This window comes from Manis javanica, chromosome 3, assembly GCF_040802235.1.
Source record: "Manis javanica isolate MJ-LG chromosome 3, MJ_LKY, whole genome shotgun sequence".
NCBI lineage: Eukaryota > Metazoa > Chordata > Mammalia > Pholidota > Manidae > Manis > Manis javanica.
The window spans coordinates 217744299-217764536 of NC_133158.1; the positions used below are offsets into that span (position 1 = coordinate 217744299).

Sequence of the window (20238 nt, forward strand, 5' to 3'; positions counted from 1 at the left end):
CTGACTTAATTTGAATAGATTATGATTTAATTGTTGGGCTCTAAGGATCTATGGGTTTAGACAAACACATAGTGGCCAGTGTCCCTCACTGGAGGGTCCCATGGGACACTCCAGACTCCCCACCATGACCCGTTTACCACCTCCGTAGCTGTGCCTTGTCCAGAGTGTCATGTACACAGGGTCCCACAGTGTGTGGCCTCTTCAGGTTGGCTCCTGTCACTTAGCATCATGCAAGCAGATTCACCCACGTCTCTGCACAGGTTGGCGGTTCCTTCCTTTCTGTTGCTGAGTAGTTTCCATTCCTTGTGTAAGGGAGGCAGAATATCCCCCCTGCCCTTCTCGGTTCCTCCCTGAGCAGCTGCTCCGCCTGCCCACAGTAAAGAATGCTCAACAGGAGAAAAGCAGACATAAATGTAATGATATGTATACTTCCCGTGTGCATGGGAGATACCCAGGAACACTGAGTAGCTCCCCAAAATGACCCGTTACCACCTTAAATGCTATCTTCAGCTAAAAACCAGAAAGGTGTTAGGGAAGGAGGGAAGTTAGGTTACTGGGAGGTTATCAAGCAAAATAGGATAAACACAAGTGCATGGTTGTCATGCAAATTTGAGCCGAGGCCAAACTCCACTGATAAAAGTTTCTAGAGATTTGGTTATCCTTCCATTCCTAGTACAGAGGGAGGCACCCTTACACATATGGATTTCTTGCATAAAAGCAAATACTCCTCATAACAGGGCAACTTTTCAATTTCCAGAGATTATCCTCTGCTTTTAAAAATAGTTAATCAGCAGAACATAATACTGTGACAAAGAAGCATAGTCTGCTCCCCTTCCCGTGGGTGTACCACAATTTGCGTATCCATCTACTGGAGAACATTCTGACATCTCTAAGTTTTTAGCCATTGTGCTGCTGCATAAAATTGCATGATGGTTATGGTTGGGATAGTGTTTCAAAGCAGTTGTCTAAATATGGGAGGTGCACCTCTTGGATCCTAAGGTAAGAATCCTTTTCTAATGGTAAAATGTTTTTTAATGGTTCTTTTTTGTTTTATGGATTTCTGTATATCTTGAGTACGAATCCTTTATCAAATACGTATTTTGAAAATATTTTCTCCCAGTTTCCGTCTTGTCTTTGGGTTCTCCGAGCAAGGTCTTTTAGAGTAGAAAATTTTAGTTATATAAAGCCCACGTGATTAGTTATTTTTCTTTTGTGGATAGACTTTTGGTGTTGACTGTTAAAAGTAATCAGCAAGATTGTGTAGGTTTTCTAGCTTTTAACTAAAATTTTTATAATTTTACCTCTAAAATTTGTCTATGGACAGTTCTGAGTGAGTTTTGGTGTAAGCTGTAAAGCCTGGGTCTACCTTCATTTCATTCCCTATGGTCTCCAACGAATTGGAGAAGACACGGACCAGTCCTGTCCATTGGGAGTTTGAATTAACAAAGATTTGTGGTTCATCCGTTTAACCACGAGGCGGCGCCTCTGCCCCCATTTTGGAAACGCGCAGCGCACGCGCGGTCAGGCCCCGGGACTTTGCCGCTCTCCTAACGGGAGCCGGGATTCCTTGGGCTACGCTGCGGCCCCGGGACCCCGCCGGCCGCGTCCGCAGTGACAGCTCGGTTTCCTCGGGAGCCGCGGGACAGAAAGTTGAGGAGAGGCTCCCCGTGCACTGCCTGCCAAGCGCTCCCCTACAGGGGCCGGGGGAGGAAAGGCCTGCATTGGGGAACGGGGTCTTCGCGGAGTTTGGGGGCGCGGCGGGCGCGGGTGATTTCGGGCTGCAGGCGTGGCGGGCGGTGCTCGGGGCGAGTTCGGGGTGCGGGTGAGTTCGGGTCGGGGCACGGCGGGGCCGAGGCGGGTGCGCGGCACAGAGCGCGTCCCCGGGAGCCTGTGTCTCCGCGCCGCGCGCCCCGGGCCCCGTGCGGCGGGTGGATTGGCCGCACCTGCGGGACGCCCTCCGGCTCCAGGCGTCCTTCCTAACGAGGCTCTGAGACGGGAGTGGGGTCAGGGAACTTGGCTGCTGAGGCGGCCCGCTTACCGGGGGCGCAGCTCTTGCTGTGCGCCGAGCACACCAGGCGGTTTCCTGGAAAGGGTTCCCGGGGAGGGGGCCGCCTGGGAGACCCCCGGGGCGCATTGAGGCGCTGACCCAGCCTGGCTCCCCAAGGGCGGCCCCTACCCACAGCCTGGGACCTGGGCTTCGTGGTCGGCTCTTCAGGCAGAGCGGGTTTGGGGGTGGTGGCGCTGAGGGCGCCCGGTGCCTGTTTCCACACCCGCGTCTGCTTCGGCGCCACGCGGGGTCTCAGTTGCTGCAGCACCGCAGTGTAGTGGGAAGTCTGGGTGCGACGCCCCAGCTCTGCTTTCCAAGGATGGTTGTGGGGATGGGGTCCTGTGGGGTTCCATCCAGCCTGTAAGGTATCTGCTTCTGTGAGAAGTGCGATGGAATTTCGGTGGGGGTGGCACGGATTCTGCACGTTGCTGTCGGCAGAGGAGACTTGTTATAATCTAACTCTTCCCATCCACGTCCGCAGCGTCCACAGTTTCCAGAGCTCAGGCCTCCCTCGTCCTTGGTTAAGTTTCTTCTTAGGTACTTGTAACTCCAGGGGAAATTTCCAGGGCAAAGTACCTTTGAACTGAAATCAGTCAAAGGGAGAAACAACGTGGGAGAAACCAGTTTATTACTTACTATCAGCCTCTCACAACCTGGCTGCAGAAGAAGGGGCCCCACCCAACTTCTCCAGTCCAGATGTGCCCTCCCTCACCCTTGTAATTACCTGTTGATATAGAGACGGACTACTTCTCTCCACCCCTTGGAAACACCTACTGATAAGGAGATGCACTGAGACCAGGCAAGAGATTCTGGAAATACTGCAATTTTACCCACAACACTTTATACTTTATGATGCAGTTTTAAAGGGCATTGCTTTCTTAATCTCTCTGATGGTTGGTTATTAGTGAATACAAGCAACCAATTTTTTTATGTTGGTTTCATATCTTAGAAGTTTATTGAATTCATTTTTAGTTCTAATAAGGTCTTTGGTGGAGTGGTGTGGGAAACTGTAATTCTAAAATCCCACTGTTTGTACAGCAGGTCGTCCCAATGCCTAAGGCCCAGTGGCTACAGGGGATCCTCTAATGACTCCTGGACCCCTGTAAGGTGAGTAGCGCCCCCTTCAGGTGAACTGGATGGGGAGGGCTTGGCCCCTGTTGACACGGTGTGATGCTTTTCTCATGGTTGTTTTGCAAAGTAAATTAATTTCCAGCAATTTCAAGCATACAGAAAACTTGCAGTGTCAGTACAAATTCTCTTTATACTGAATTCCCCAGCACCTCACTTTACCACAGTTGCCACTTCACACAAAATGCTGGAGTGCCTTCCCCAAACAGGGACACATTCCCAGGGAACCACCACCTGACCCCAAGTAAGGGAAGTCTTAGGGTCTCCACATGATAATCCAGTGCACAGACCCACCGCAGCTGTCACCATGCGCCCCAGCTGTGTGCACACGTCTTTCTATCCTGAGGCAGTTTCCTTTTTCTGGAACTGTTCCCGAGACTTTACCTCAGTTGGGCTTTCCAGGACCTCACATAAGTGGGATCACATAATATTTGTTCTTCATTGAGGGGTGCATTTCACTGCACATAATGGTTTGAGGGTCCATCTGTGTAGCATGTTCTAGGACTCCTTGTTTACTTTGCTATGTAGAGACCACATTTTTTTCATGTGTCTCTGGACACCAAGGTTATCTCCACCTTTTGGCTGTTGTGAATCATGCAGCTGTGAACATGGGTGTGTAAATATCTAAGTCCCTGCTTTCATGTCATTTGAGCAAATGCCCAGAAATGGAATTGCTAATCATATGTTAATTCTGTGCTCGAGTTTCTGGGAATGCCCCCCCCCACTGTTTCACTGTTTTAATTAATTAATTAATTAATTTTTATTAAGGCGTGATTGATATACGCTCTTATGAAGGCATGAAAAACCAATGTGGTTACTACATTTACCCATATTATCAAATCAAGTTCCCACCCACACCCCAATGCAGTCACTGTCCATCAGTGTAGTAAGATGCCACAGATCCACTATGTGCCTTCTCTGTGCTACATTGTTCTCTCCATGACCCCCACACCGTGTGTACTAAACATGATACCCCTCAATCCCATTCTCCCTCTCTCCCCACCCGCCCTCCCACACCCCTCCCCTTTGGTAACCACTAGTTCATTCTCAGAGTCTCCGAGTCTGCTATTTGTCCCTTCAGTTTTGCTTCATTGTTATACTCCATAAATGAGGGAAATCATTTGGCATTTGTCTTTCTCCGACTGACTTATTTCACTGAGCATAATGTCCTCCAGCTCCATCCATGTTGTTGCAAATGGTACTGACACACCGTTTTCAAAGCAGCCTTGGACCACTTTTCTTTATTTCTGTATTTGGCAGAATAATGCAGTTTATGGATCAACCCTGTTTTGTTCATCCATTCACCCCTTGAAGGGCATTTGAGTTGTTTCTACCTTTTTGCTGTGGTGAGCAGTGCTGCCAAGAACTCATGGGCCAGTTTCTGTTTGAACAGTTTTTTCATTTCTTTGGGGTATTATCTAGGAGTGGGTGTTTACCCACAATTAGGTAATTGTATTACATATTATGAGGAAATGCCAAGCTGTTGTACACAAGCTGCATGTTTTATATTTCCACAAGCAAAAGTTAGGGGCTCCAATTCCTCTACATCCTTGGCAACATGTGATTTTGAATTTTCCTGAGGACGGCCATTGCTGTGTGCTTGCAGGGGGTGGTCACTGTGGTTTAATTTGCATTTCCATAGCAAGTACTGCTGTGTTCATGTGCTTGTTGAACGTTTGTATGTCTTGCTTGGAATTTTTCATCCACTTTAAACATTTGGGTGTTGTCTTGTTGCCTTGTACAAGTTTGTGTTGTTTTCTGGGTTACAGGCTCTTGTCAGATGTACAATGTGGAGATATTTTCTTCCATTCTGTAGCTGTTTTTCACTTTCTGATTGGTGACTTTTGATGTGGAAAAGTTTTTAATTTGGGGGAACTCTAATGTATGCTTTCTTCCGTTGCTTGTCCTTTGGTGTCAGATCTGAAAAACCATGGCTAAATCCAAGGTCATGAATGTTTATCCTCATGTTTTCTTCTAGAGTGTATACTTTTACCTATTATGTAAGTCCTTTGTTTTGAGTTAATTTTTGTATGTGACATGAGTTAAGGGTTCAGTTTCATTCCTCCATACATGGAAAGTCATTTGCCTTTGCCAGCACCATTTGCTGAAAAGACCATTCTTTCCCTAATTTAATGTTGTCCACCCTTGTTAGAAAGCAATTAACTGTAGATGGTTGGGGTCACTTCTGGGCTTTCCACTCAGTTTTGTTGATCTATGCATACAGTTGACCTTTGACAACATGGGGTTTTGTGTAGCTGACATCCCACAGAGTCAGAATCCACAGAAAATATCTCACTCCCGCAAACTTAAGTATTATCCTAAATCTGATTGCCTATTTTGACTGAAAGACTTACCGATAATAAAAACAGTCAATTAACACATATTTTGTACATTATACATGTTTTGTGCTGTATTCTAACAGTAAGGTAAGCTAGAAAAAAGCAAATGTTTCAAATTGTCTTAAGCCTTTAAACATTTTTTCTATATATTTGTGGAAAAAAATCCCCTCAAGTGGACCTGGGCAGTTCACACCCCTGCTGTCCATGGGCTAACTGTGTATGTTTGTGACAGTGTCACAGTGTTTTATTTACTGTTACTTTGTACTAAGATTAGATATTGGGGGCTATGAGCCTTCAGCTTCGATTTTCGTTGTCAGCGTTGTTTTCAAGGGCTCTTTGGGTTCCCTTGAAATTCCACGTGTCAGGATCAGCTGGTACATTAAAACCTGTGAATTTCCAAAGAAATCACGTTGACTCTGTAGGTTGCATTTGCGTCATTGCCACCTTAACAGTATTTAAGTCTTTCCATCAACATGAGTAGACTTTACATGTATTAAATCTTTCTTAGTTTTTACATTATCAATGTTTTATAATTTTCAATATAAAACATTTGCACCTTAAGTCTATTCTTAGTATTTTACTAATGTTCACATTATTTAATGTGGAATTTTAAAAAAGACAGGATTCTCCTCTGAGCACAAGGCTCTTTCCATCACCCTGGGGGAGGGGCCTTCACTCCCCACCCAGAGCTGCAAATGGACAGTTAGAGACACAGCCTGTCAGACCCTCAAATAGCCGTGGAAGCTGGTACTTGTCACTGTAGCTAAATTGGTCATTTATTTGGAATCTCAGTCTGTACATCTTGGGGTCACACATTATACATTATATTTTTTGTATGACTCAATTTAGTTTCTGTTTTAAGTCCTCCTTCTCCTGGGATAGTGGAAACACAACTTGCCAACCCTCTCCCTGGGATGTGCTACCGTGAACATGGAAGTACAGTAGAACACATGTATGTTGGTCTGTGCCTCAATCCTGACACTGGGCTCCTAAAGCTCTGGGGATTTCCTGAGTAACAGAGGCATCTTTTGTTCTAAGTAGGTGGTTCTGGCTGGGTTCTGCTGGGTGTCTGACAGGCAGAAAGCCCAAGCCATCATTAGAAGCTTGAGATTTTCAGCCTCACCCCTCCATTCTCCAGATAAAGGGGAGGAGATCAAAATGGAGTTAATAATACATCATACCAGTGTCTCAAAATATGGATTTTGGAGAGCTTCCAGGTTGGCGAACGCATCCATGTTGTGTACTGGGAGGGCGATGCATTCCAACCCCACAGGGAATAATGAAGCCTTCTGCCGGCCCAAGGCCGATGCCTTCATAATCCCAAAGAAGCTGTTAGAAACCATTTCTCACATGGGGTAGACGTGTAACCTCCAGTGATCAAGGCACCAGCTTCACTGGGCAAATCACTGTACATTTCACCTGCTGAAACACATCCTGATTTCTTTTAGTTTTTAGCCTTTATGAACAGAGCTATTGTTTCAAATTGCATGGTGGCTTTTTTGGGGGCATAGTTTTTCAAAGCAGTTGTCTAAATACTGGTGATGTAATTCTTGGATGTTAAGGTGAGAATTTTTTTTAAATCGTAAAATATTTTTTATTTAGCTTTTATTTATTATTTTTTTGAGAGAGCATCTCTTATATTTATTGATCAAATGGTTGTTAACAACAATAAAATTCTGTATAGGGGACTCAATGCACAATCATTAATCAACCCCAAGCCTAATTCTCAACAGTCTCCAATCTTCTGAAGCATAACAAACAAGTTCTTACATGGTGAACAAGTTCTTACATAGTGAATAAGCTCTTACATGGTGAACAGTGCAAGGGCAGTCATACCACAGAAACTTTCGGTTTTGATCATGCATCATGAACTATAAACAATCAGGTCAAATATGATTATTTGTTTGATTTTTATACTTGATTTAAATGTGAATCCCACATTTCTCCCTTATTATTATTATTATTATTATTATTATTATTATTAATAATAAAATGCTGAATTGGTAGGTAGATGCACGATAAAGGTAGAAAACATAATTTAGTGCTGTAAGAGGGCAAATGTAGATGATCAGGTGTGTGCCTATAGACTAAGTATTAATCCAAGCTAGACAAGGGCAACAAAACATCCACGGATGCAGAAGATTTCTCTCAAAATAGGGGGAGGTGAGGTTCTAAGCCTCACCTCTGTTGATCCCAAATTTCTCACCTGATGGCCCCCCTGTGACTGTGCCTGTCTTAGGTTGTTCCTCCCTTGAGGAATCTTACCCATCTCTGGCTAACCAGTCATCTTCTGGGGTCCATACAAGGAAATGTAAAGTTGGTAACTGAGAGAGAAGAAATATTCTTTGAAAAGGTTAGCTTTTTACTTCTTTGCAGATTTATGCCCTGTGGCTTCTATGCCCAGCATTTGTCTTGAGGTATCTTTACCACTTGGAAGAATTATGATACTCAGTAATTTCGATATGAGGCACGAATTCTACTAAAGGTTTGTAATTAGGAAGGAAGAAGAAAAGCTATAAAAGTAGCAGATGGAAGGAAACATGGGAAGATTGATTATTTCTTTGTCATGTCTTCTTGTAGAGTAACATAAGCATGTATAGGTTTTAAACTACTAATTAAATTGCGTACACACATTAACATAATAGGAATACAGCTACATAACAAAAGCAGACCTACAATTACCAGCCATATCCAGTGAAACCAGAAAAACCAGTTAGGCACCCTAGGCATTTGTGAAAACTTATCAATGATATGATGGATATTGTCTAACTGAATTTGAATAGTTTGAGAAAAATTAGACATTAAAACAACACATTCCTGGGAACTGTTCACGTCTCATATGTTCTTTTAACACTAGATAGTCTATAGTCGCACGATTTTGGGGGCATTGCAACTTGCACTTCTCCTAGTTCTTGGTTGAGTTCCAACAGTATAGATCCAGTCAAATTTGTTGTTTTACTGTCTGCACAGGCCAGCTTAGATATCTCCTTGTTCATTCCAATGGTGGGATGAATGCAGCTACAACTGCAACAGGGCCAGGATCTTTGTTGAAGTTTTTTGATGATCATCTTCTGGAATGACTCTTCCAGAGAATGTTGATGTTGGAAGTTCTTCATATCGTATCAATTCATTTTCTGGGTAGCTGAAGTAGGCTTTGATCTTCTGTATAAACACAAACAAACCCCCTGCCCACACTTTGATATGCCCTTTGTACCATTGTGAAGAACCTATTAGAGATCACCACACAGGAACTGCCTTTTTTATTTTTTTAAGAAAAAGGAATATTATCAGAAAAATGTACTTCCATAGCTGATCATCTGACACCCTTTAAATCATCAAATTAAGGATATTTAAAGCATGCATTAATCGGTAATTTGCAGTTAGTTTTATCCTATCAGGGAGTAATCCCCCTTTTCTTTCTTTTTTTTTAATCATTAATCTACAATTACATGAAGAACATTATGTTTACTAGGCTCTCCCCTATACCAGGTCCCCCCCACAAACCCCCTTACAGTCACTGTCCATCAGCATAGCAAAATGTTGTTTAATCACTACTTGTCTTCTCTGTGTTGTACAGCCCTCCCCTTTCTCCCACCCCCCCATTATGCATGCTAATCATAATATCCCCTTTATCCCCCCCCCTTATCCCTCCCTATCCACCCATCCTCCCCAGTCCCTTTCCCTTTGGTACCTGTTAGTCCATTCTTGGGTTCTGTGATTCTGCTGCTGTTTTGTTCCTTCAGTTTTTCCTTTGTTCTTATACTCCACAGATGAGTGAAATCATTTGGTATTTCTCTTTCTCTGCTTTGCTTATTTCACTGAGCATAATACCCTCTAGCTCCATCCATGTTGTTGCAAATGGTAGGATTTGTTTTCTTCTTATGGCTGAATAATATTCCATTGTGTATATGTACCACATCTTCTTTATCCATTCATCTACTGATGGACACTTAGGTTGCTTCCAATTCTTGGCTATTGTAAATAGTGCTGCAATAAACATAGGGGTGCATCTGTCTTTTTCAAACTGGGCTCCTGCATTCTTAGGGTAAATTCCTAGAAGTGGAATTCCTGGGTCAAATGGTATATCTATTTTTAGCTTTTTGAGGAACCTCCATACTGCTTTCCACAATGGTTGAACTAATTTACATTCCCACCAGCAGTGTAGGAGGTTTCTCCTTTCTCCACATCCTTGCCAACATTTGTTGTTGTCTGTCTTTTGGATGGTGGCAATCCTTACAAGGGTGAGGTGATATCTCATTGTGGCTTTAATTTGCATTTCTCTGATGACTAGCAATATGGAGCATCTTTTCATGTGTCTGTTGGCCATCTGTATTTCTTTTTTGGAGAACCGTCTGTTCAGTTCCTCTGCCCATTTTTTAGTTGGATTGTTTTTTGTTTGTTGAGGTGGGTGAGCTCTTTATATATTTTGGACGTCAAGCCTTTATCGGATCTGTCATTTACAAATATATTCTCCCATACTGTAGGGTACATTTTTGTTCTATTGATGGTATCTTTTGATGTGCAGAAGTTTTTCAACTTTATATAGTCCCACTTGTTCATTTTTACTGTTGTTTTCCTTGCCCGGGGAGATATGTTCAAGAAGAGGTCACTCATGTTTATGTCTAAGAGGTTTTTGCCTATGTTTTTTTCTAAGAGTTTTATGGTTTCAAGACTTACATTCAGGTTTTTGATCCATTTTGAATTTACTTTTGTGTATTGGGTTAGACAATGGTCCAGTTTCATTCTCCTACATGTAGCTGTCCAGTTCTGCCAGCACCATCTGTTGAAGAGACTGTCATTTCCCCATTGTATGTCCATGGCTCCTTTATCGAATATTAATTGACCATATGTTTGGGTTAATGTCTGGAGTCTCTAGTCTGTTCCACTGGTCTGTGACTCTGTTCTTGTGCCAGTACCAAATTGTCTTGATTACTATGGCTTTGTAGTAGAGCTTGAAGTTGGGGAGTGAGATCCCCCCTACTTTATTTTTCTTTCTCAGGATTGCTTTGGCTATTCGGGGTCTTTGGTGTTTCCATATGAATTTTTGAACTATTTATTTCAGTTCATTGAAGAATGTTGCTTGTAATTTGATAGGGATTGCATCAAATCTGTATATTGCTTTGGGCAGGATGGCCATTTTGACAATATTAATTCTTCCTAGCCATGAGCATGGGATGAGTTTCCATTTGTTAGTGTCCCCTTTAATTTTTCTTGAGAGTGACTTGTAGTTTTCAGGGTATAGGTCTTTCACTTCTTTGGTTAGGTTTATTCCTAGGTATTTTATTCTTTTTGATGCAAGTGTGAATGGAGTTGTTTTACTGATTTCTCTTTCTATTGGTTCATTGTTAGTGTATAGGAAAGCCACAGATTTCTGTGTGTTAATTTTGTATCCTGCAACTTTGCTGTATTCTGATGTCAGTTCTAGTAGTTTTGGAGTGGAGTCTTTAGGGTTTTTTATGTACAGTATCATATCATCTGCAAATAGTGACAGTTTAACTTCTTCTTTACCAATCTGTATTCCTTGTATTTCTTTGTTTTGTCTGATTGCCATGGCTAGGACCTCCAGTACTATGTTAAATAACAGTGGGGAGAGTGGGCATCCCTGTCTTGTTCCTGATCTCAGAGGAAAAGCTTTCAGCTTCTCGCTGTTCAGTATAATGTTGGCTGTGGGTTTATCATATATGGCCTTTATTATGTTGAGGAACTTGCCCTCTATTCCCATTTTGCTGAGAGTTTTTATCATGAATGGATGTTGAATTTTGTCAAATGCTTTTTCAGCATCTATGGAGATGATCATGTGGTTTTTGTCTTTCTTTTTGTTGATCTGGTGGATGATGTTGATGGATTTTCTAATGTTGTACTGTCCTTGCATCCCTGGGATGAATCACACTTGTTCATGGTGTATGATCCTTTTCATATACTTTTGAATTCGGTTTGCTAATATTTTATTGAGTATTTTTGCATCTACATTCATCAGGGATATTGGTGTGTAATTTTCTTTTTTGGTGGGGTCTTTGCCTGGTTTTGGTATTAGGGTGATGTTCGCTTCATAGAATGAATTTGGGAGTATTTCCTCCTCTTCTATTTTTTGGAAAACTTTAAGGAGAATGGGTATTATGTCTTCTCTGTGTGTCTGATAAAATTCCGAGGTAAATCAGTCCAACCCTGGGGTTTTGTTCTTGGGTAGTTTTTTGATTACCGTTTCGATTTCTTTGCTCGTAATTGGTTTAACTTTTGTGTTTCTTCCTTGGTCAGTCTGGGAAGGTAGTATTTTTCTAGGAAGTTGTCCATTTCTTCTAGGTTTTCCAGCTTGTTGGCATATAGGTTTTCATAGTAGTCTTTAATAATTCTTTGTATTTCTGTGGAGTCTGTCGTGATTTTTCCATTTTCATTTCTGATTCTGTTGATTTGTGTTGATTCTGTTTTTCTCTTAATAAGTTTGGCTAGAGGCTTATCTATTTTGTTTATTTTCTCAAAGAACCAGCTCTTGGTTTCATTGATTTTTGCTATTGTTTTATTCTTCTCAATTTTGTTCATTTCTTCTCTGATCTTTATTATGTCCCTCCTTCTGCTGACTTTAGGCCTCATTTGTTCTTCTTTTTCCAGTTTTGATAACTGTGATGTTAGACTATTCATTTGGGATTGTTCTTGCTTCTTTAAGTATGCCTGGATGGCCATATACTTTCCTCTTAAGACTGCTTTTGCTATGTCCCACAGAAGTTAGGGCTTTGTGTTGTTGTTTTCATTTGTTTCCATATATTCATTGATCTCTATTTTAATTTGTTCATTGATCCAGTGATTATTTAGGAGCATGTTGTTCAGCGTCCATGTATTTGTGAGCCCTTTTGTTTTCTTTGTAGAATTTATTTCTAGTTTTATACCTTGGTGGTCTGAAAAGTTGGTTGGTAGAATTTCAGTATTTTGGAATTTACTGAGGCTTTTTTTGTGGGCTAGTATGTGGTCTATTCTGGAGAATGTTCCATGTGCACTTGAGAAGAATGTCTATCCTGTTGCTTTTGGATGTAGAGTTCTATAGATGTCTATTAGGTCCATCTGTTCTATTGTGTTGTTCAGTGCCTCCGTGTCCTTACTTATTTTCTGCCCAGTGGATCTATCCTTTGGGGTGAGTGGCGTGTTGAAGTCTCCTAAAATGAATGTATTGCAGTCTGTTTCCCCCTTTAGTTCTGTTAGTATTTGTTTCACATATGCTGGTGCTCCTGTGTTGGGTGCATATATATATTTAGAATGGTTATATCCTCTTGTTGGACTGAGCCCTTTATCATTATGTAGTGTCCTTCTTTATCTCTTGTTACTTTCTTTGTTTTGAAGTCTATTTTGTCTGATATTAATACTGCAACCCCTGCTTTCTTCTCGCTGTTGTTTGCCTGAAATATGTTTTTCCATCCCTTGACTTTTAGTCTGTGCATGTCTTTGGGTTTGAGGTAAGTTTCTTGTAAGCAGCATATAGATGGGTCTTGCTTTTTTATCCATTCTATTACTCTGTGTCTTTTGATTGGTGCATTTAGTCCATGTACATTTAGGGTGACTATTGAGAGATATGTACTTATTGCCATTGCAGGCTTTAGATTCGTGGTTACCAAAGATTCAAGGTTAGTGTCTTTAGTGTCTTACTGCCTAACTTAGCTCGCTTATTGAGCTGTTATATACACTGTCTGGAGATTCTTCTCTCCCTTCTTATTCCTCCTTCTCCATTCTTCATATGTTGTGTGTTTTGTTCTGTGCTCTTTTTAGGAGTGTTCCCATCTAGAGCAGTCCCTGTAAGATGGTTTGTGGGAGGCACTGTCTGGAGATTCTTCTCTCCCTTCTTATTCCTCCTTCTCCATTCTTCATATGTTGTGTGTTTTGTTCTGTGCTCTTTTTAGGAGTGCTCCCATCTAGAGCAGTCCCTGTAGAGGTGGTTTGTGGGAGGCAAATTCCCTTAACTTTTGCTTGTCTGGGAATTGTTTAATCCCTCCATCATATTTAAATGATAATCGTGCTGGATACAGTATTGTTGGTTCAAGGCCCTTCTGTTTCATTGCATTAAATATATCATGCCATTCTCTTCTGGCCTGTAGGGTTTCTGTTGAGAAGTCTGAGGATAGCCTGATGGGTTTTCCTTTATAGGTGACCTTTTTTCTCTCTAACTGCCTTTAAAACTCTTTCCTTGTCCTTGATCTTTGCTATTTTAATTATTCTGTGTCTTGGTGTTGTCCTCCTTGGGTTCTTTCTTTTGGGAGTTCTGTGTATTTCCGTGATCTGTTCGATTATTTCGGGAGGAATGGCATTTTAATCCACACACCAGCAAGGGTCCTCTACCAATGGAGATAGATCATTTGTTCTGTGTTTTATAACCTTCTTCCAAGGGAGAGAAGGAAGCTAAATAAATTTAACTCTTAGAAGTTAATTAGAAATGTCAGATCAGGGCAATGGTAAAGCACAGTTTACTGTTTGGTGCCAGTTCTCATAAACACAATTGAGAAGCATAGTCTGGATGATTGTGAACAGACTTCAATTTATTCTTTTTTCTGTTTGGAGCCTCGTATTTCTTGTAATTAATTACATTTACATGATCTGTTTGTTAATTGCTCAGAGGCAGCTGGTCCAAAATAAATGGAGAAAATGATAGTAATTTGTATTTTTTTTTATTATAATTAAAGTTACAGTAACAAGTTTGAGTCCTTACAATGTAGGACAGTTATGTAACACTCTATGTCACTTAATGTGTTCATGGAAACTAAAGAATGTTGACACATTGGATTTGTTCAATTGTCCAGAACCCTGAAGTTAGCTGGAGTTGTCAACACTTCATTGTGGAAAAAAAAGGAAATAATTAGAAAACTTTGACAACTGTCTTATTAAAACCCAAACAAAACTTTTTTTTTGAAGCAGTACACATTCAGTTTTAATCTCTTAGAATTAAAGAGGCACTTGGGCCTGTAAATCAAAAAAATGTTCAGTTTTAATAGTATAGGGATGGATGAGTCATGTTTAAAAGACTTCAGCATCAGAATGCAAACAAAGGGTCCTCTGGCATTGAGTTAACTAGAGAAATCAGTCTTGATAGCCTTAAAATCCAATTATGCAGATAAGTTGGGGTTTCTTTTTATTTAAAGTAAAGCCAATTCTATTGTTACTGACAATATGAGCCACCACACAGTGAATATTATCACATGCTTTGGTCATTGTGTAAACTATTCAGTCCTCACAATGACACTGTGGGCCAGTTCCCTAGGGCTGCCTTAACCAAGTACCACAGACTGGGCAGCTCGAGCAGCAGGCTTGTTCTTTCACAGTTCTGGGGTCGAATGCCCAGATCAAGGTGTTGACAGTGATGGTTGGCTCTTCCTGAGGGCTGTGAGGGAGGCGCCACCCCAGGCCCCTTTCCTTGGCTTGTAGGTGCCGCCTTCCCCCTGTGTGTTCGTACCCGCTTCCTCTGTCCATGCCTGTGTCCACATTTCCCTCTTATAAGACACCAGTCCCATTACCTAAGGCCCATCCTAATGAGCTTACATAAAGTTAATCATCTCTTTAGAGATCCTATCTCCAAATATGGTCACATTCTGGAGATCCTAACTCTATGGATTTGAGGGTTAGGACTACAACATGGGAATTTCGAGAGAGGACCATGGAAGTCAACCAATGGAAGATCTATATTTCCCATTTTACAGCTGAGAAAATAGGCCTCAAAAGATTGCGACTCATCCTCCGCCTCCAGATAGTGGTGGCAGAGTCTAGACTAATCAGATGTGTTGCCCATAATCACAATCAGATGGGTTTTTCCCACCCAATTTCGGGCTTCCACACTCCCAGGGGGTTTATTACCTTACACCCACTACTCCTCCCGATAGAGTAGGTAGATGGCACAGGTGAGCAGTCAGGGGAAGGGGATGTCTGTCCTGTGCTTACATTCTGCACATTTCCGTGTGAGCTGTTCTTGTGGGATGAGGGCAGTGAGGGTATAGATAACAGACCAGCTGAAAATTGTTGGTTCCAACATGGAGAAGTTGGCCTAACCCTCACCCCAAAATCATGCCCTCATTAACGGTAAAAATTGCACCTACCTGTACCATGACAATCCCAGTATGAACCAAATATAACCAAAACTCCCCTGGATGTGAGGGTAGAGCAAGTCCAAACCCCAAGAAGACCTCACCTGTTCCCTCTGAAACCTGAGCCCACTTAGTGAATGTTCATCTCCCTTTACATAACAAAGGCCCTTATTGTTTCCTCAGTGCTACTTCCTCTGATCCGCCCTCACCACCTCACAGGTCTGTACGTTCTCCTTTCTCTAAACTCCTAGTGCTCAGCTGCCTTTTGTGTCTGTTCTTGAGTTCTTTCTCACCGGAGCCAAGGACCTGTCTCTGGTAACACTCTGGTCTCTAGTTGTCTCCCCATCTGCAGCCTCCATCTCCCCTTTTTCCATCACCCTGACCCCACCTTCCAAAACTCACATGAAACACCACTGGCTTCCTCTGAATCATTTACACTGTATCTCATAAAGGCTCTGGAGCTTCCTGGGTATTGACCCACCACCCAATAAGTTAGACCAAGCAATGAGCTCGGGGGGAGCCTTGAAGAGGCCTCCAGGGTGATGTGTGCTCCTGCCTGCCTGCTTCTGCCTCACAGCTCACCTCCTTGGTGAGCGTTTCCCAGCCCCTCCGAACCCCCAGCAGCTCACAGCCCCACAGGCCCAGGTGGACTTTTATCAGATACCAGAAACGCCTTATCATGGGCATTTATTGTCATATCTGCATCTCCACCAGACGGTAAGGTAGAAACGGTGTTTTATCATCTCTGAATCCCCAGGGCTTAGCATTTTGCATCGTAGTTACTGGTGAGTATTTATTAATTGCCTGAATGAATGAATGATTTCCTGCCCTGTACATAAAAATACTTTCTCCACCCAGCTGAACGGTGCATACAATTATAATAGATATTATAATATGATATTTTCTTCTTTTGGTTCAAGAATTGGTGCTTATTGATGGATGAAAGCTCTTTAGATGTTTAAGCTTTAGGGGAGATATATGGATGTTAGGAGAGATGATTGCTTAGGGGTCTAATAATGGGTAAAGGAAGGGGAAGGTGCAGAAAGGTAATCAAAAGATGAAAGGCACTTTCCTCCACTTTCTTCTGAGCAGCAGCTTGTTGCCATAGCAACAGCAGCCATTTGTGGTACTTCTTCCAGCTTCCTTCCTGCTGGTGAGGAGGAACTGAGAGCCACAACCTCTTCACACAGCAGGGCATTCTCCTGGCATCTCAGAGTGGAGCTGGGGTCAGACTCAGGGAGACGCAGCTTGAGCTGGACCAGCACGGGCGGCCAAGGGAAAAAGCTGAGCTGCCAGGAGGTGAAGTGAAGGCTGCTGGGAGGTGGAGGCTGCTGGAAGGTGGAGGCCAACTCTCAGCCCGAGTTTCACAGGAGTTGGGAGTCAGCTGCCATGTTGGCAAATAATCACAGTTGGGCAACAGCCCTCAGAGGAGATTCCCCAGAGATCTTCTGACTTAATTGATTCTATATGACCTCCTGACTGCAAAATTGGGAGCTTCCAACAGCAATGGCAGTTTTCAAAGGGGAGCTGCTGACTCCAGTGGACACCCCACACAGCATTGTTTGCCAGAGCTTCCAATGACTTATTCTTGTCAACAGGGCCAGAGAATACTGTTCTAAACAGGAAATGAGAAGAACGCCAGATCTGTGAATAGGAAATTGTGCATGAGGAGGAGTCTGTGTCTCTATAGTGTGGAATTTGTAGTTCTCCTAATCACATCAACAGCTTTTTTGCATGATATGCCAATTTCTGTAGCAGAAATATGACTTAAAAATGCCAAAAACATTATCATCTTTTTATTGTGTCCTTTCTGCTTATTCTAAACCATCTCGAACCAACAGTCCTTTATTTGCAAGGATTGAGGAAAGGCAGGAATTGGGGGTAATCCTGAATTACGTTTGATAGATTTATTAATCAATTTTACTTATTTATTGAAGTGTCACAAACAACTGGAATTGAAGACATAAGGAAATTGTGAATTCACAAAAATATTGGAACTTATAAAAGTTTTCTGTTAAAGGGAGTAATCTGTTCTATTAACACCAAAGGGAAACCTCTCCACACAATTCCTGGCGCTGATCACGGCTCCCTGAGCAGCAGCACCGCAGGAGCCTGTAACCTACCCCCCCACCCCCCGCAGCTCCCACCACGTGCAGCCTCTCATTCTCAGCAGCAAGCCAAGGAATCTACCGAGCAGCCTGCTGTTGGCATTTATCCTTTGTCATTCTCACATCTGCTTCTCCAAGTATGATGCATTTAATAAACATGTTTATAAGCCAGTAATTTGTTTCTGGCACTATTTTTGCTTCTTTTTACACCAAAATTCATTCTTGGGGAGGAGATATGTTAAGTGTCTCATTGTTAAGTGACCTTTCTTACTATGTTGTTATGAGATTTTACAGAGCATGTGAATAAGCATCGTCTAAGAAATCAAGCTGTAGGTTGGCATTTTAAACCACAACAGTCAGAAGTGAAGGATCCAGCCGAGGGGGTGGGAGGGAGACCCCCCTCAGAGCATTCCCTAAGGACATCCCAGAGTTAAATAGCATCAGGAAATTGCTCTGAGTGTCTCATGACCTCTAGATGACAATGTGGTGTTTCATTTTAAGGCTATGTATTAAGGTGGAAAACCAAATAGAGCTAGTTCGATTTGGTTTATAACATAGTCTATGAGTGAGGGGGGAGAAAAAGGAGGGAGGCTGAGAGGGAGACAAGTAGAGAGGACACAGTCTCTCAAGACCAGGCTGGAGCACCCCTCTGGCTCACCCACCACACTCTCTCACCTGCCCTTTTCATGGGGTGTCTTGAGTAATAGATGAGGTGGTCTCTGTGTAGAATTCATACAGCAGCTCACAAAATGTCCTGAAGCAGATAGACGATGTAATAAGAGGTCTGCCACCAAGCCCTGTCTTGGTGCTGTCCTTTATAAGATGCAGACTCATACCGTCCCTAGAGAGGAAGCCAGTATTGACACGGGAGCAGGGAGTGTCACTTGAGATATTTGAGGTATTTACGTTCTGTGCCGTGTTCCACACAGCTTGCTACAAGAAAGCATACACAAAGATGCCAACATACTGTAGTAAGAACAAGGAATCAGGGCTAGGACACAAAACCTGATAGGAGATGAACACCCAGGGTTAGGGCCTTATGTAAGGGACAAGCCAGAAGGATGAGGCTATGGCTACACTCGAGTCTTGTTTGGTTCTGTATTTCCTGGCAGGACAGTAAAGCAGGATGTGTTGCCCACGTGTGGCACAAACTGACCAGTGGAGCGGCCTGCCGGCACACGCCCACCTCTCACCTCTGTGCTGCCTGTGGAGAAGCCCTGCAGCAGGGGGCCCGGGCCTCAGGCCTCATGGCCTGTGAGAGCTTCTTGACGGTGGCATTTCAGCAGTGGCCTATTGGAGGCAATGGCCAGGGACAGAGCTTCAGGCCAGGGGCAAAGAAGGTCTTCAGGCATGCATGGGTCTTCTGGTGCTCCAGGAGCAGCCTGACTCCCTCTGGTCCTGGCCTGCACCCTGTGTTTATGTGAGCACATGAGGAGAGAGAAAACAGGGCTGCTTGAGAACACAGCCCAGCAGCCTTGTGATACAACAGGCCCTTTAAGAAGCTTCCAGAAAGAAATGGCCTGTGCCTTTGGCTCCTGGTGGGACCCCACCCCCCAGTGACTCAGGGACCAGGAGGGACCCCACCCCCCCATGACTCAGGAGCCAGGAAGCTTATACCCTGAAGCCCAGAGCCAAGGATAAATCCCATTGTTCCACTGCCGACACTCCATTCTGTCTGAGTTTTCATGTAATGTCCAGCCCAAGACTGACATAATACCTTTTCTATTCTTCATCCAGAGAGCAAACAAATATAAAGCTTTGCACAAGAGAAAAAAAAAAAGAGCCAAATTTGACTATTATTCTTCGTTAAAACTTAGAGTGCCAAGGTCTAAACCCCAAGGAAGATGCTGAGGCCGTAGCGGGAGACTCACTGTCCAGGAAAGGCAGGGAGAGGCGGAGAGAAGCGGAGAGCGACCGCCCCTGACCGTCTCTCTCTCTCTCACATTTTCCAGGTCTGGCTGTGGGGATCCCGGGCTGCGGCAGGAGTTCGCATCATGTCCCCGAGGCCACGTCGTCTGTCACCCTGCAGCCCCCACTGCTGCGTCTCAAGGCCCGCAGTCTTGGCCGCGTTCATGCCAGGAGGGATGATGTGGGTCCTGTCTGCGCAAGGGACCTGGGGAAACATCGCAGACTCACCACTAACAGAAACAAAAATTCCCTATCTCATTTACTCTTCACTCAGATTCCTTGTAAGGACCTCTCCATCCCCACTTTGTACATGAGGACATTGAGATTTAGAGAGATTATGTTGCTTGAAAGTGATTACAACCATTAAAAGATGTCTCAGGACGCAATCACGGTGCCTCCTGTCCGGGTGACGGTGGAAATGGCAAAAGCGCCCCCTTTAAGAAGACATGCGTTTCCTACATTTTCTAGTTGCTCCTGAGTAGCAAGGGGGTAGAAACCTCGAGGAGGTGCAAGGTAGTGGATGGAAGCAGCGTTGCCCTGGGGGCGCCAGGTGGATGGGAGTTGCCATCAGTCCTCACGGCATCCCTGGGAGGCATCGGCATCTTCCCCATTCGCTCACAAGGGGCTGAGGCTTCTGCTCCGCATGGGCCTAAGGC

General features: G+C 43.3%; 1 long non-coding RNA gene across 3 annotated transcripts; it reads left to right on the forward strand.

The window, feature by feature from the left end:
* Nucleotides 1-1521: 1521 nt before the first annotated feature.
* Nucleotides 1522-19968, forward strand: LOC140848577 (uncharacterized). Of its 3 annotated transcripts, none has more exons than XR_012129710.1 (4): nt 1522-1822; nt 2784-2846; nt 3086-3154; nt 19627-19968. It is a non-coding gene; the product is annotated as an uncharacterized lncRNA (long non-coding RNA). The 3 variants fall into 3 exon arrangements; XR_012129711.1 differs by having other exon boundaries at nt 1522-1767; XR_012129709.1 differs by lacking the exon at nt 1522-1822 and having other exon boundaries at nt 1833-2846.
* The last annotated feature ends 270 nt before the right edge of the window (nt 19969-20238 follow it).